Source organism: Heloderma suspectum, chromosome 4 (assembly GCF_057233095.1).
Source record: "Heloderma suspectum isolate Gila_16-S chromosome 4, 16-S_ref, whole genome shotgun sequence".
Classification (NCBI taxonomy): Eukaryota; Metazoa; Chordata; class Lepidosauria; order Squamata; family Helodermatidae; genus Heloderma; species Heloderma suspectum.
The window spans coordinates 105,353,204-105,359,203 of NC_139461.1; positions in this window are offsets into that span (position 1 = coordinate 105,353,204).

Genomic DNA, 6,000 nt, shown 5'->3' on the forward strand with positions numbered 1-6,000 from the left:
CTGGAGGGTTGGGGGACACTCCAGAAAAGTGCGAGCTGGCACTGGGGGCTGGATGGGGAAGGAGGAATCAGTGAAAATCATTGCCCCCCCCCCACTTCCTCCAGCAGGGTAATCCTGGTTCCCTCTGCCAACGGAAAGAGCCTTTTCCATTCATGGAGGGTTAACTCTGAACCCAGACCATGGTTTGTTTGTTTTTTAAATTACCATGTGAGATTTTGTTTAAATCCATTTGTGTTTAGTAATAAAATAAAGGTATAATGTTTTGCTTTCCTTTGCTTGTGGAGAAACTGTTTCAACCGTACTTGTGGCAGAAAATGTGGAATTACCCCAGCACAGAAATGACACATTGGACTCTGAGACTTACTTTCATTTTCATTTGTAAACGTGATATTTTAATTAAAGGGTCACTGTATCTTGTGATGTAAACAGGACCAGGAAGCACTTTTGATTCTGGCCATCTCAGAAGAAAAGGGAATTATTTGTCCTCATTTTTAGATACACAACAGATTAAACTGCCCCCAAAAGTGTGTTTTAAGAGAATTAGTTACCCTTATTTTTAAATCCACCATAAAATAAACTACCACAACTTTATCAGCACAACTTATTGGGTAGCTCTGAGCCAAAAGAGATACAGTGGAGGAGATCCATTATTGGATCTTCCTTTTTGTTTTCACTTTTAAAAAGCCATGAAACTTAATCTTCTACCCTCCTACTAAAATCTCCTTTCCCCCACCACTGAAATCTGCCAAATTGAGAGTAGAAACAATATGCAGATATTGTGCCATCTAGTATTTAAAAAAAGCAAAAAGAAATGTTCAGTAATATTAAAATACCATTGTACAATACTCAAGGTGCTGTAGTTCCAAGGAGTAGGGAGCTGAGAAGCAACACATCCAGAGAGGCCTCCAGAACTGTGTATTGGGAATAGGACAAACGACTGTCTTTTATTTAAAAGAATTGTAGTCCCGCTCTCCAAGGATATCACAATCTCAGAAAGTACAACATAGCTATGTAGACTGATCTGTTCCAAAGGTTAGGGAAAGGCTGTAGCTCAGTAGTGGAGCACATGCTTTGCATGCAGAAGGTCCCAGTTTGGATTTTTGGCATATCCCGGTAGAGCAGGAAAAACTCCCGCATGAAACTCTGGAGAGCCTCTGACAATCAGTGTTGATAATACTGGGCTGGATGGACCAATGGTCTGTCTCAGGGCTTTTCTACACAAGGCTGCTAATCCGCTGCATCTACTTTTGGTTTTGTCATAGAATTGAGTTCTGAGCAGTACACGAGGAGCATTCCCTTTCCTACTTTTCTGCTATATAACTTCTAGGTGGCACTGGGATATAGCAGAATAGTGCAAATATAAAAGAGGAAATCATGCTTTCTTTCACCATAAGAAATAATACCCCATTTTCCCTGCTCTAAAAAAATTAATAGGACATGCTGTTTACAAACAGAAGCAAAACTGGAAGGTCACAACATCATCTAAAGAATCCGTAAACAACTGTGTGTACGGAATGAGCACACAACAAAGGCCTCATATGGAAAAGCTCAAAGTATAAGGCACTTTCCCATGTTCACAAAAGGTGACATTAAAGTCAAGACAGATATCAAACACATCCCTGTCCTGGACATGACTTGGGATTCCACCTGCCAGTTCATTTGCTACTGTAATACCTGTCCCCCACAACCCCCTTCACTGGATCTGGCAAATTGATCAGATAATGGCTGAAGAAACTATAAATCGGGGTGGGTAACTTCCAGCCCTCCAGATGTTTTGGCCTACAGCTCCCACGATCCCTCAACATTGGCTATGCTAGGTAGGGTTGATTGGAGTTGTAGGCCAAAACATCTGGAGGGCCACAAGTTGCCCACCCCTGCTCTAAAGGGTGGGTGTCATCAGAAGAGACCTGATGATTTGTGTAATATCATGACTACTTGCTTATACTGGACAAAAAGATGACAATGGTAAAGAAGAAAAGTTGCCTCTGGCATTTAGAAGGAATTTCACAAAGCTAAGAAGACCTTTATGAAACTGGTGGTGGTTTTTGTGAGTACGGTAAATGCAGCAAGTAATGCAGGAAGTAGTTATTGATTTGACAGTTCTTAAATATATGCTATTTAATTTGAATAATGTGGTGTATGCATCCTGTTCGTATGAACAGATGCCATCTTTGTATGCTTCCAGGTGCAGGGTGCTTACAGTGTCTGGTATGTGGGAAACACAGGAACAGATTGCACAGTTTCTTATTAAAATAGCTAGAGAGAAAAAGCTGCAATCTTTTTCTACGTGGTATTTCTTTCTATTGTGACAGCTTTGCAACAACACCCTCAATGTTAATCACTTTTCTATAAGTGTGAAACTTCTTCAAGCTTAGTTCCAAATTAATTATCCATTAACAGCCTTTCAAGGATGTGATCTTGTGTATGTATCATAGGTGTCTCCCATCCGGTCCATCAGAGAGGGAGGCCTGTCATGTTATCTACTCTAAACATAGATCTAGAATCCTATGGAGCACCTTACAGAGGCATGTTTGAGCAGGAAAATGGCTGGTACAAAAAGGGTTAGGACTACTCTTTCATCACCCAACACTTTGCTCAAAATCACCCTCCTTTCAAACTGCTTTTCAATTTTTTAAAAATTAATCATTAGGTCTTTCATATACATGTAGTTTGTCCCCTGGTCACATACAGAACTTTTATTTATTATCTATTTGTTAGCTGCTTTGGGCATTCTTGTAGCTGAAGGTGTGGGGGAATTTATTATATAAATAAATGATAGTTACAGATACAATGCCTGAACATACTCTGAGCACAATATTGGGTACTTATGAGACCTTATCAACAAACCAGATTTTATGTCTTTATGTTTGGATTCTAAATGTCTGTCGGTCTGCCTATAGATTGGGGTGGGCAACTGCCATTTTTGCCACCAGAACCCCGCCCCCTCTCCTGGTGGGCTGCACACTGGGAAAGGTTTTTTTTTTTTAAATTGGTTTTCTACTTAAATTTGGCAAACCTCTCCATAGCACTGAAGGGATTAACGGAGCAATCTTATCCATGTTTAGACAGAAAAAAATTCCTACAACTCCCAGCATTCCCTAGCCAGCCATGCTGGCTGGGGCATGCTGGGAGTTGTAGGACTTTTTTTTCAACATACATAGAATTGCACCTTAAATTTAGCTTGCTTGTAAGCTATATTTAACCCTTCTAATGTTCTATAAAGCTAAAAAAAATTGCCGCCATTGAATTTATAGCAATGGGGGCAGTTACCCATACCTGCTATAGATAAAAATGTAAGAGACTTGCTGGGTCAGGCCAAAGGCAATCTTGTCCAGCATTCTGTTCCTATAGTGGCCTACCAGATGCCTATGGGAAGCCCACAAACAGGACATGAGTGCGCTAGCACCCTCCTACTCATGTTCCTCAGCAACTGGTATTCAAAGGCATACTGCTCTGATGCTGGAGGTAATATATAGCCATTCTGAGTAGTAGCCATAGATAGCCTTAGCCTCCATGATTCTTTAATCCCCTTTAAAAGCCCATCCCAAGTTGGTGGCCATCACTACATCTTTTGGTAGCAAATGTCATAGTTTCACTATGCTTTGTATGAAGAAGCCCCTTATCTGTCCCGAATCTCCCACAATTTAGCTTCTTTGGATAACCATGGGTTCTAGTATTATGAAAGAGGGTTCATATCCACTCCTATCCACTTTTGCCACACCATGCGTTGTTTTATATACTCTTATCATGACCCCCTTACTTACCTCTTTTCTAAACTAAAAAGCCCCAAATGTTGTAACCTTTCCTCACATGGGAGTTGCTCCAGCCCCTTGATAATTTTTGTTGCCATTTTTTGCACCTTCTCCAGATTTACAATATCTTTTTTGAGGTGTTGTAACCAGAAGTGTGCACAGTATACTACTCTCACTATAGATTTGTAGAAAGGCATTATGACAATGGCAGTTTTATTTTCTGTTCCTTTCCTAATGATCCCTGTGTGGAACACAGAGGAGAGGGAGAGGGAGGGAGAGGCACCTTTCTTGGAACAGTTTTACGGAATTTGGGATGTTGTCATTATGGTATGAAATCCATGAAGGTATGCTGCCATTTTATAGAAAGCTACTAATTATTCATTACATTTTGGAATGACAGGATTCAAGATGATTTGTACCCTTACAATGTTTACTCTTTAACAGGCAGAGTTGTATTATTTTCTTCACGTATTGATTTCTGAAAGCATAATAATAATACACCTCAAATACACTTGTCCTGAATACATAAATAACCTAACAGTGTTTATAAATTGGCCTCCTGCTTTGTTTTGCCAGGAGCCCCTAGTCTCAGTTCAGGATTCGTACGCACAATAGAACTGCAGGGATCTGTTTCAGCCATACTTGCATACCAGACATTCTTTATCGAACGATGAAGAGAGTGGATGCTTTTTAGGGAGGGGCGAATAATGGAAGTCTTGTCCTTTCCGCAGCTCCTACTCATTCATGTTGTACATGTCACGAACGGACTGTGCCTGTTAATTGCTTTTTAGGGATAAGCAATTCATTTTTCTGCTCTGGAATGGTGTACAAAAATGAGAACTAAGGTTAGTGGAGTAGCGCAGGAGCCTCAGATATAAGAACTTGGGAGTATCTGATCTCATATCAAAAATTAATGTTTTGTATTAGCAGGAAAGATTATGAAAAGAATTTCAATATCCCCCCCCTCTCTCTCACACACTCTCTCTCTCTCTCTCACACACACACACAGAATACTTAAGTTTATTATTCCTGTCTGCCTATCATAAAACAAACTACCATAGTGGCATTTGTGGGATTAAAAATATTGAGTAAATAAACTTGCTTTTTTTTCTTCTTCATCTGAGACGTGTGTGTGTGTGTGTTTTATTAAACGGTAAAGTTTACTGTGGACCTCCTAAAAAACTTGCAGATTTTTTATGTGTAGCTTGCAGGATTATCAGGAAAGCCCAGAGCTGACTAATCCTTGGCCCTCAGGCTTCAATGGGCTGGTAAATTGCCTTAAAGGGACAAACACCACAAAGGTATTTAACTACTCTGAGATCCCCAATATTCTTCTTGCCTCATCCAGAAATATTTTAATTGCACACGATAGTGTGACTTGGATGAGCTTTTGTTAGCCTTAAGACCTCTTTGGCAGAGAAGCCCCCTCCCCAGCTATTTGTGACCATCTGGCAGAATTCCAACAGTAGCTTTTTCTGCTTTTCCCCACATCTTTCTGTGAACACTGTGTGTTGGGTGGGCCATACAGGCATTCTTCCATCATTGTGGAGGTAGATGAATGCCTGTGTCACTGTAACCACATTGCTCTTTCACAGGCACATGGTGGAACTGGCAACTGTTTTTTCAGCCTGCTGCAGCCAGCCACAATGCAGAACTTACCTGTGCCTCACATGCAGAGATTGTGTGAATTACTGGGAGAGTGAAAGCCTTGTGTTCTTTTGCCACCAAACTCGGCAAGAAGTTGTGATGACAGTGGTGGCAGGATGGGGTTGAGGCAGAAATATAAAGAAAAGGCGAGACAAAGAAATAAAAAAAAGGGGGAACAAAGAGATGATGGGGGGCAGAGCACTGTGAAGATATAGAGAATGCTCAGGGAGCACAGAGACAGAGAGGAGGTAATAGAGATGGCGCTGCAGAGAGAGCTATGGATGAACAGAGATAGTAACTGAGAGGCAGGGGGTGCTGTGTGTGTGTGTGTGTGTGTGTGCGCGTGAAAGAGGGCATGCATGCACCAGTTTGCACATAACAAGGAACTACTGTGAGCAAATTTCGCCACAGGGCTTCTTGTCATGGTGCTGGCTGCCATTTTGAAAACTCCAAGTTGTGGCAAGGGCAAACCTGATGAGCATGGGTTGTTGGGGTGGTCAACAAACCACCCACATCCCTAAAACCAGCCATGGGTTTTGGATGGCTTGTTAACCACCCCATCAACCTACCCTCACTGGATTCGCATGTAACGACAAGCGTT